Source organism: Morone saxatilis, unplaced genomic scaffold, assembly GCF_004916995.1.
Source record: "Morone saxatilis isolate NCDOM2014 unplaced genomic scaffold, NCSU_SB_2.0 Contig8, whole genome shotgun sequence".
NCBI lineage: Eukaryota > Metazoa > Chordata > Actinopteri > Moronidae > Morone > Morone saxatilis.
The window spans coordinates 21,829,740-21,841,792 of record NW_023340257.1 but is presented as its reverse complement, the minus strand read 5'-3'; the positions used below and the strand labels follow the sequence as shown (position 1 = coordinate 21,841,792).

At 39.3% G+C, this 12,053-nt stretch overlaps 1 protein-coding gene across 2 annotated transcripts in view; it reads right to left on the bottom strand.

Annotated features, from left to right (window-relative positions):
• tiam1b (TIAM Rac1 associated GEF 1b) overlaps positions 1–12,053 on the bottom strand; it is a 42,677-nt gene that overhangs the window by 28,882 nt on the left and 1,742 nt on the right. Inside the window, exon 1 of one of the 2 annotated variants that reach the window (XM_035679959.1) lies at positions 3,118–3,260. The exons of the other annotated variant lie outside the window; for it this stretch is intronic. The gene's annotated coding sequence lies outside the window, so the exon portion shown is untranslated. Of the gene's footprint in view, positions 1–3,117; positions 3,261–12,053 lie in introns of those variants that run through there. 2 annotated transcript variants of the gene reach the window in all.

Sequence of the window (12,053 nt, the reverse complement as noted above, 5' to 3'; positions counted from 1 at the left end):
TTTGCATTACATAAAATTAAAATCCATTCTATTGGCCTGCTCATTTTCAGTAAGCCAGCAATACCACAAAAAAAAAAAAAAACACTGAATGGATGTTGATGTCCTCAGACCAGAAGCCAGTCCACTGCTGGGTAAGCCATTCATTTACCAATCTCAGAATGGCAGCTGACTTGTCTTTGCCTGAATGTCCCTTTGCTGGCAGCAGAATAAACACAATGCCAAGGACATAGAGGAGCGACAATCCTGCATTGGAAATGTGTTTTCTAAATCTGGTTCACTCAGGATCTTCCTCCACAGAGGCAATCATTTGCTTTCAGGTCAGTGAGTGGGAAGACAGTTTGAGTCAGTTCCTTTTGTGTGGCATCACAAGTGCAGGCACACTAATCTTAACTCAAAAATCAAATCTGGATTGATTTAAATAGGCACAACGTCCTTTTGATTCCAATATTAATGAGCGGGAAACATTTTAGGTTATGTTGCAAATAGATACTCAAGAGAGAGTATGCATAATCCTGGTAGACCAGATGATGAGATGAGAGGGCATCTGTGTGTTCCTGAACTCATCCAAGTTTCCAAGTAACACTAGTGCACCCTCTTGGACTGTTTTGATCTTTCATCAATTGCATGTCCAGCGTTTACATGCACCGAGGAGATTTTAATCTAAATCACATCTGTAGACAGATCCTGTGGAGAAGTCACCCCTGAGCACCACCTCAACCATAACACCCCTGTAGCTCCCTACTCCCTAGAGTGTTGCATTGTGCACTGAAGCAGAGTCGAGGTAGATCCTGATACACATGACTACACAAAGCTGGGTAGAAAAAGTGTCCACTTCCTCCAAGCGGTCCTGATCACAGTTTCCAGTCCTTTTTTATTGCCCTGTGGTAAAATGTCATTTAGAAAGTCACATTACAGCTGGAGTCCAGTACATACCAGATTGGTAGTAAACATTCTGTTTTGTGTATCTAAGCAGGAGGCTACTTGCATGTAGGAGAGGCACTCCCAATACTATTAAGGACCATTTAAGTTAAATGTAAGCACACTGTTAATTTCAGCTGCAAAACGTAAGATAATAACCATTTTATATCAAAATAACTATGTACAGGTTGCTGCCACAGACACACAACTGTGGCAAAAATTATATTTTACTGCAGTTAAATATTGTACTTCCACAAAGCTCAGTGGCATGCAAAGTCAAAGGGGCACCCTGGTAGCCCAGCAGTCTACATGCCCAAACCATCACATATTTATATACATTTATTATATGATAGTATTTCCCCCCCATTTCTCCATATTACCTGGCACTCTCCTTTTAAAGTTTGAAATACCTCAAATATGAAATTAAGAGCACAAGCTGTTCATGCTAAATTTCTTTCCAATTTTGATATCTATACATTATAAATGACTTATTCTGACATTCAGCACATCCTATGGCAGTATCTCAAATGGCAGACCTAACACATTCAGTTCTGATATGATAAAAAACAACTGGCAGCTTAGGCTCATGCAGCTCCCCACTCACATTTGACTGGGGGATGTGCATTTGAGAGGAAACAAGGGTGCATGTGCCTAAACTTTAACATTGATGTCCAACATAACACATGGCTTTTTTGTTAACCATATAAAGAACATTACTTGTATATGGTACTTCTGGCATTTACACTGAGCAAAGACAAATAATCCTGTTTTAAAGCTCCAATATCCTGGGTAATGGAGATAGCACTTCCTTTCATTTATCACAGTCTTGTCCAGAGTGTTTATTTAGCTCTTTGCTATGTTAATGTAACCACAGCAGTAGGCTACACATCATATGCTACAGGTGAAAATGTATTCAAGTTAAAGCCAGAAGAAATGCAGTAAAGTATGGTGATTTGAGTTGTGTGGTATGAAACAGAGTGACTAGAAAAACCTCATTGTGGAATTGCATGTGCCATCACGCTGAATTCTGCTCCATATATAGTCTAACTTTTATAATAAGCTAAGTATTTTAAAGACCACCTGATCCCAGATGAACTCTGCTGGCTTGTAAATCTACAATATAAGCTTTGTTCTACTGCACACTGCCTTTCAATTAAGTAAAGCTTATGACACAAGACCGTGTAAACCAATCTGTGGATACAATTATTTTCCTTTTAGGAAGAGGGAATAATTTTGTTAGGTTGAGGTTCGGGAGAATGAGGACATGTCTCCCATTGCATGTGATCTTCATATAAAGCTTTTAAAAAAAGAACTCAGAGTTTATGTTAAGTTTGCTTTCCTCCAGTCACAACGGGAGCATTGTCAAGATTTACAAGACTGAAAGCCAGAGCCTGACCTCCTGTCCTGCTAAGCCTTGAACGGTCAATACATTTCCATAACTATGACACCAGATGACCATTTCTCGCCCCTCTCCCCACCGCAGGAGTCACACAGCTTTCAAACACAAAGCCGTGATTTTAAATGAACTCACACATCATATAGTCCTCCAGCCCCCCTCCAGGATGCGCTCTGGGAATTCTCCTTGACTTTGACCATCTCTCACATTTGCAATTCATCATCTCTCTTTCTTAGCATCACAAAACTGACACCACCACCACTGCTTTGTCATTACAACGACACAGACACAAGCTGCATTGTTTGCGTCTGGCAGTGAATGGAGAGCAATACAATGGCTCGTTGCCTGCAGTTGTAGGTAAAGTTGTGCCCTACACAGGAGTGCTACAGGTACAAACATGAGGTGGAAACCCCACCCTAAACACAGGCTGTGAAGACCCCAGGATATGGTTACAAAACACACAAAAACTTTAAATTATAGAATTAGAGTGTGGAAATGCCAACCCAGATGGAAACTAATGAAAATCCTGCATCCAGAGAAGATAAATCCTGGAAATGGAAACCCTCAAGGCCCAATATATTCAAAAGAGCATTGGTTCCATCTAAAACATTAAATATACACAGAAACCTATGCTTACAGGCCAAACATTGACTCAGTGCATTATTGGTGGTGTTATTTCACACCTCTTCTGGAAAGTGGGAGGTCTGGGGATGGCAGGCCATTTGTCTCTTCTATCTACTAAAACAACCAAACACAGATTTGCAAAGAGGCAAAAACACACAACAGCAAATGCAATGACTTACCTTACTGTATACAACCAGGAAGTGTCACTTCTGCTTTTTGTCCCCACAGTAGGCAAGGTAAATCCCACACATGACTAAGAGGGAAATTTCAAGCTCTACATGAGGGGATTATTGATACTCCTCCTGCAAGTCCACAGCAGACTGACTCCTACATGCAAGGATGAGTTGAAGAACTGAGGGAAGGGGAGTGACTGTTTGTAACCCCCCCCCCCCCCTCCTGCTGACTCTTTCACACTCTTCACTCCCTCCCTTCTTGCTCCCTCCTATAATTCCATCCCCCTAAACTACAAACCTACTGCCAGCAGGAATGCGTGTTCCCTCCCTCGTCTCCTCTGTAATTGCCCCTCCACTCCCCTATGAGAAGCATTATGTTTACACTAAATGTTGTAGCTTTTTATTGTACAAAAACCAATAAGATCAACAACTGTCAGATCCAGGCCTGCATTTCTCAATCTTGATCATTAGCAGCTTAAATATAAACTTCATCTCATTTTTGGCTTAGTAAGAAAATAATCATGCTTTCATCTCTTTTCTTTGCGGTTCAGAAGCAGGATTTGTATTCTGTAAAATGAAACAAATGTTCTCCTTGCCTCAAAGGCAACAGGGCTGAAAGGTTGCAGTCTTAATGTGTTGTGGTGCATAATTTGGAACATTCAGCGACAGCCCAAAATGGACCTGTGAATGAGGGAGAGGCTGGACTTGCTGTTGTCATAGCACCAGTGATGTCATGTGGCTATCACGTCAGCAGTGACAGTGGTGCCGAATTCATTTTGAGATGATGGAAGCGGCACAGGGAACAGGGGAGACAGGGTACAACAATGTCTGTTAAGCTGCAGCCTGCATCATGTGCTCCAGAAGCAGCTTTGCATGCACTCTGAAAGTAAAACGTGCCCTGAGCTAGTCGAGGGTGTAGACACCCTGACAACCCTGCAGAGGAGAGACAGAGGGAGCACTGAGCTTAGTCTGTCTGAAAGGAGTCCAGAGATTGGAGGGGTGAATTGCCATGTCTAGACTTCGCGATGACTATGACCAAAATAAAAAGCACTCAGCACTGTGGTCAGACTGGCTTCCTCTCAATGTATCTTCATGTCCTGCCAAGGTTGTGACCCAGATATTAAACTAAATCACTGGGGTTTCATAGTGAGGATAGGAATGTCTGGTCTACAGAGGGAACCAGACATAATAACCTGGGTTCTTATCAACTCTGAGCTCTCACGCAGGTAATCTGTCAGAATAACAGCTTTTTCTTTGACGTTTTGTGCCAAATTGATACAAATTACACACACACACACACACACAAACACACACAAACACACACAAACACACTGTGCGCCAATTTCTTCTTTTCAATTAATGAAGCAATTTGTTGGGACACAATCCAATGAAGACAAAAAAACCTGGAAGCACATAATACGATCTGAAAACATTACGTCAAGAAATTGTTTTTGTGTATTTATGTACTTCCTGGATGATTGTTTTTTACAGTAGCAGCCAAATATTAAACTTAAGTGACTTCTGTTGCATTCACATTAGGTGTTTATTTGAAAAAAGTTAAATAAATATAACTTTTGGTTACATAAAATGAGATCTTCTTATCTGCTCATCTCCCCAGCCAAAAAATACTGGAACAGGCAGCAGTGCAACAAATGCGTCTATCAGTGAAATGTGGGCTAATGCTGAATCCACGTCTGCTCTCACCACAGGCATTTCAGAAATGTAGATTGCTTGCATGGAGCTCAGCTAAACAAAATACTCTGCTTTCTCATCACCGGGACAGGGCTATTAAACCCAGTCCTATCCGCACTCAATTTAGGAGCTGATTGAATTGGACATCCAATACATTGACAGGCCATTCAATACTGCTGGAGCAATTTGGCAGGTGAGACTACGGTTACAGATCCACAGAAACACTTCAGACTGCTGATGCTGTCCAGGTGTCACAACCAACTGCAATCACTGCCAATCACCTTCAGCCAAAATGAATGGGAAAAAACTGCTGAAGGCAGAAGAACGACAGAGATCCATTTGGCAGGATATGCAATAAGTTCACTAAATGTGACTCTTCACAAAACTACAACAATCTAGTTTGACTCAAATGTTTTTGTTAAGGAGATCTTAAAATGTTTTAGAAGTTTTATAAAATTCTCTCATTTGAATACAGTTAGCACATTTCTAAGTCAAAATTTGCACAAGAGTAAAGTCCACAGTTTTTCCAATGAGATGAAAGTCTATGTTCACTTATTCCCCCTTTATTTTTGGATGTGTCCTGCCAGTAAAACAGCTGATGCTGCCACCCTGCTTCATGGTAAGGATGGTGTTGGACAGGTGATGAGCTGTGCCTCATCTTCAACAGAAACAGCCTCATCTTTAAAAAGGAGATTGGTTACACCAAACTGAGCTTTTAGTGTCACTGCTAAGAGGCTGGGGTGATAAACATTTCAGTTTGTTTTTTTTAACCTGTGTGTAGGATTTAGTGGCATCTAGCGGTGTAACTGCAGATCACATCTTCCTCGCTTCACTCTACCCCTTGTGAGCATGAAGGAAAAACTATGGTAGCTGCAAAAAATGCAAACGCCCCTATTCAGAGCCAGTGTTTGGGTTGTCCCCTCAGGGCTATTGTAGAGAAATGGATTCCTATATTCAGGAGATTATACATTAATGAAAACATACCTCAATATTATATTCAATTTCTGTCAATAAAGTCTTGTAAATGTTAGACACTGGACTAATTAATTAAACTATAAATAAAATTCTAACTTGCCACACTTGGGTTACTGCATAGATCAGTCACAAAAAATCTTACTTAGCTCTGATGTGAGGCTGTTAACATGATGAAATGTAGAAAAAGTCAACAGGGTTTAACACTTTTTCAAGGCACTAGAGCCTAATGTGTTCCACCTAACACACTGAATCACAGTGCGGTTCCCCAGAATAGCTTTAAATAAAAGGTCAGTTAATAATTGACTATGCAATGGTTTATTATAGCAATTCTGAACAGACCACAGGATGTCACATCATTCAACATGGTGTAGCTGTGATGTTAAATTGTCCATTGTGTAATGTATTAATTTTAAGGACATACTAAGGGATACAGTGAACAACACTAGTGATCAAAACAAACATTCAAGCAAAATTATATTATAGTGTAGTAGTATGACTTTGATGTGTGTGTGTAAATCTAATGCCTTTCATTCAATACATTGCACCACAATATGGAAATGCTATGAATTATGTGCAGTACAATGAAGCCACTTATGTCTATCGGCAACATAAACAGCTACAAAGCCAAAATGATTCCTGGTCTCACACCAATTAAACTCTCAATTAACATACAAGTGATGAGTATTGCCCGCAATCATGCATCAAGATGTAGATTCAACAGCATTTGTCTGTTGATTCGATCGTCATTCTCAGAACTGTACACAGCGCTACTGGTCTATAAATATAAACTGTCCATACATCACATTGAAGCTGATTTTACTATGAAACAAGAGGTTGGCTGTGTGCATCATTTGGTATAGCATATGGCTGTTTTATTAATGTATAACAACAGTGAAAAGAGCATCCATCTACACAGGGGTTCAAGTGTTTATTTTCTTGAAGGTCTCCTTAATCACAACAACACATGTCCCCCCGGTGTCCCTCTGAGGAAACAGATGATCCATTGTACTGAAAAAGAACACCATGTTCAACTGATATCTAAAACAGAAAAATGCAACTGTTATGCAAGACATGAAAGCAGTAACCCCAGCCTGGGTAGAGATCATTAGCAGAGGATCCAGTGGTCTCCAGCAGTGAGTTGCCTCTCAAGAGTCGACATCAAAGACACTGGTAGAGAGGGAAATGATTCAGAATGCAGAGAAAAAGCTGGAATTGACTGGTCAGGACTGAACCTATACAGCATTGGTAGCTCTCCAATACTAGTTATTAAAAAAAGCTTGGAGCATATTGAAGTGCAGTGGTCTGCACTTAACAAGCTGCTAGGTAGGGTCAACTATATACTGAGCTAGTTAAACAAAGCACACTGGCCATGTTTTTGCCTGCAAGAATTTGTGAACTGCATGAAAATGTCAGTAAGCACTGATTTACAGACCAACAGACGTCAAGAATAAAATTGGATTCAATTTGGCTAAAAGGATAATCACATATCCATTTCTTCAACAGCATTTTAATTAGGGCTACAACTAAGAATCATTTTCTTATCAATGAATCAGTTGATTCTTTTTTTGTCTTAATTAATAGTTAGGTCTTAAAAACAGAAGAGAAAAGAAAGAAGTGATTGTACCATCATTTCTGAGCATCTTTAAATGGACTTGTTTTGTTTGACAAACATCCCAAAACCCAAAGATATTCAACCTATGATATAAAATAAAGTAAGAGAACAGCAGAAGATCCTTGCCTGCAATTGTTTGGCATTTTCCTTGCATAAATCAGTTTAAACGATTATGCAATAATCAAATTGTAAATTTCCGGCAGTTGACTATCATATCATATATCATATCACAATTACTTATATAATTCCACATTTAGGACCTGCCTTACACTAAAATAGTAATTTAAATGTAAAACAAAGATTATACTTTCACTTTTGTACCAAATAAAGCCCTGTTTTAATCTTGAAGTCTAGACATCTTTTGACCAGTATATCACCAAATAAATGCTCACTGAGTGAGGTTCAAATGCACAACCAAAATAACTAATTATTGTGCTATGCCACTTCAAAACACAAGCAAACAAGACGGGCCCTGAAAAGTTCTTGTTTATAATTGATAGCGCGGTAAAGTTAACCCAACTCCAGCCTTTCCAAAGTGACTCATAGCCTCTGCAGTTTAGTGCACTTAGCATCTATTATTCATCCCAAACCACAAGGCTCTATCAACCACGTGAAGCTGATGATCATCACCATGTGCATTTCTGACAGCTGGTCATACGTCCCTGCTCACAACTCAGAAATAGGAGGAGAAACAGAACTTTGATGAGGCCTTTTAATTCTCATCTGTCACGTCTTTCCAAACCCCATGACCATTGTGGTAAGTACCAGTGGAGAGTACCAGGAAAGTGCTACTGAACGCCATCCACTAGTCTGCATACACACACTGGCCTCTCACTTCAGAATAGTAGCCCACTGTAACTGAAACAGAATCTTTTAGAAGTTACTTTTCCGAGGCTACCACAACCTCAAAGGAGGCTTTGAAGCTCGAGTCAATACTCGATGGTGCAGGCGAGTCGACTTAATTTGTGGGGAGTACTTGTTTGCTTGTTTCTAAAAAGGTGCAAGCCACAGCATAGGGCCTATTCATTTTTACTTTGATAAGAATATTCATTTAGATTGGTAATAATTCATGAGAAAAAACCCACGTCTTCATTATGCTTGGAAGTCATAATAATCATACTACAAAATGCTTCTGCAGTGGTTAGCTGAACACAACCCAATCTTTCCTCATATTATATGGAGCACATCATAGTCACTATTAGTGAAGCGCAGCACTGCTCGAGGGGTTGTCCTCTGGAAAGCATCTGGGATCCAATCTTGGCAAGCCATCTAGGTGCTTTTCCGGATTATGCTGACTGTCAGCGCATCATGAATTCATCATATATGACCTCACTTTGTCAAATGCTGTAATATGTGGCAGCTTCCAGTCTTCTGCAATTGGTAATAAATGAGAAAAATATGCACGTTTTTTTAAAATGCATCTGAAATATTGACAGAGAGGTCAAAGATTCAGCGAATCAACTGCTTAGCAGCCCATGGTCCAAAACAAAACGATACTACACACTGTGGAGTACAATGGGATTTGTCTTTTCAACAGCCCAAAGATGGTGGAAGACAGACTGATACAACGGCACATCAATAGTACTCTCTAATGGAGACAGATGTCCTGTCAGGAGAAACAAGGGAAGGCCGAGCTCTTCTTGAAACTCAATACAACATGGATGTAAACAGAGCGGGAGAGGAAAGTATGGTCGTCCTTCATTCATCAACTTGGGCTGAAAAGGGAACAGAGACTGATTTAGAAAAAAAACTCTCCAACAAAGTCTTAAAGAGATGATCCGATATAGATGTGAAAAAATTACTCATCACTTCTTGAATGTGGCTGCAACATGAAGTCTACCTTGCTTGAATATAAGGAACGTGTTCTGTGCAGAAAGAGAGCAGACAATTCTCACAAGACAAATTTGGCAATCGGCCTGTGCAGACTGCATTCTACACAAGAGTCTGGACAGAGAAGACCACTCACAGCTGCAACATCAACACTGTTACACAATGTGGCTGCTCCATTGCATGTTGTGTGTGGGAGAAGTCCACTTCTACATTAAAAGTAATAAAGGGTGATCCAAGTTCTCATTTTACAACTGTAATACAGAGGGGAAGTGAAATATCTGTCCTGTAAAATACAGCCTGTAAACATGTTAGGGCTACTTGAGCATTTCCATTTTATGCTGCTTTATACTTCCATTCCGCTACAATGTGTAGGCAAATATTTTACTTTTTACTCCATTACTCCATTTATCTGATAACTTTAGTTTAAGTTTAATAACTTTAGTTACTTATAAATCAACTACTAAATTATGATATATTATTACAGATTAAGAGAGCAGTGTAAAGTAATTCAAAGTCATTCCATCTTTATTAGCTACAACATTAAAGTGATGAGTACATTAATGCATCAATCATTACAATGCAGTAAAATAATATTTATTAATAATATGAAATGAGACACTTTCACTTTTGGTACTTTAAGTGAGACTACAAAGTGGTGACAGACAGCATGCATGAACACCCAGCACACTTCAGGTTAAGTTATTTTCTCCACTGAAAATGATGCATTTTGACCAAAATCAGTGAATAAAGTTATAAAGTTGTGTTTCTGTACAGTAATCAATGAGCCCCAGCGCCCAGAAACACTCCGGCGTCAACCATTTCCCGACCTAATTCTTGTCTCATTTGTGGTCTGACAGTTACTTTATTAAAATTCAGTACTTGATATCAGCATTTTACAAGCTAATGTAGCTGTCATATGTACTTTGTGATGTGTGACGTAGTGCCTTATAGAATTACACACTCGTCGTTCTGACCAGTGAGTAGGAATGAAAGAGGCACCGCTCTCCCCATTACAAGGCAGTTTACCATCAAAATGATTTTAAGCTGTTATTTTAAAAGGTAAAATAGTTTTATATTGTTGCCTTAAGTGAACAGTAGAAAGTATATATGTGGTTTTTCAGCATTAAAACCTGACGGGCTTAATAATGGCTATTAAGATGGTATTTTCCTACCACATCTGGAGGCATGTGTGCATGCCACTGAGGCTCAGCTTAGTAGTCTTGTTGTAAATCAGCCACTTAACAGAATGACACAGCCTAAGTTTCCTGGTGGGAAAGATTTCCAACTTTGTGGTCTAACTTCTGTACTGAATATTTCCACAACACACATCCTCTTCCTATTTGTTGATTGCTTGAATGACTTGACTAAGTACCCTAAGCCAATACTGGGATGCAAGTGATTTAACACAAATCTAACAGATAGTTAGATTTGTTACAACCATAGAAACAATAGATTTTTCCAAAATCACAAACCACTGTAAGTAATACAGTAAATAGTAGTGAGTTTGTATTTTGAATGAATGGTCAGTGTTGGTGTTATCACCCTTGGCTCAGTATGTTATTCACTTCACACTAAGCAAAACACTAGACTGTCTTTAGTATTTACTTTGCACCACTTCTTAAAGGAATGAAGAGTTATGTGCAAGTGGGACGGAAATGAATAATTCACAAAGAGCACTTGTGAGGGTTAAATTATGCGCATTTCAAGAAATCAACTGCTGTACACGCATGAAGAACAAAGTCATGGATTGTACAAAAAGCCAACAAATCACCATATGAATGTGTAGACATTCTTTCATGTGTGGCTACACCAGTTGCTACACTGCTTCAAGTTGGTCTAACATTTGAGATCTCTGAGATGAAGAATTAGAGTGTGGACACAAGCCAGAGGGGAGCAAAACTAGTTACAACTTGACCACATAACAGACAGACATACAGACAGATAGACAGAGGGAGAGGTCTCTGTGCAGGCATGTCACATAGGTAGTCTCAGGTTACTACCCTAAAGGACACATCGCCAAACACTGAAGCCATTTTGCTTGATGCTAGCTCCACAGCATGGTTGTTTTCTTCCTATGGATCCCCACCACAAACAATGTATCCAGGCTGCTGTTTGAGTCATGCATAGGTTCTATGTTCTTTAACCAGAGGACACCTTTGACAGGATGAACCTTACCTCTGCCAGGTTAACTCATGCTTTGCATAACTTTCAGGCCATCCACTGAAAAAACTAATTCCCAATATCACAAACCAAACATAAGTGAATCCAAATTACATTAATCCACTCAAAAACAACCGTGTCTTCTGAGAATCAAACAGTGACTATGAAGTTTTTTGGGATATATTTTGACAAAACAATGACTGGATGGATCAATAAGGGGAAAAGTGAATTAACATTAAAAAAAAAAAAAGTAAAAAGAAAAGATCAAAATAAAGTACAGTTTGCCAAAACATATTTTTTGGCAGCTAAAAAGTAGGATTATGCTATTCAAAATGTTGTGGCTTCTGCAAATATATACCTCTCTGATAATTGTTGAAAATTATGGAATTTGGTCTTTGTCTTGATGCCTACCTCTGGTAGAAGTCAGGAGCTTTGTGTGGGATGTCAACGTGGGGACAGAAGCAATGCATTTAACCAAATTATATGACTGGAACGCATATGGGTGGACAGGCTCAAAAGCTAGATTTGGGATAGCATCACTACAAGTGGTGCCACACAACTACAGTTTTTAAAACAGGTAATTGCTCTGCTTACATTTCACTGAAGGCAAACTTAGATCACTGAAAAATCTTGTAGTTGTTAACCGTTTTGTGCTTATATATATATATATATA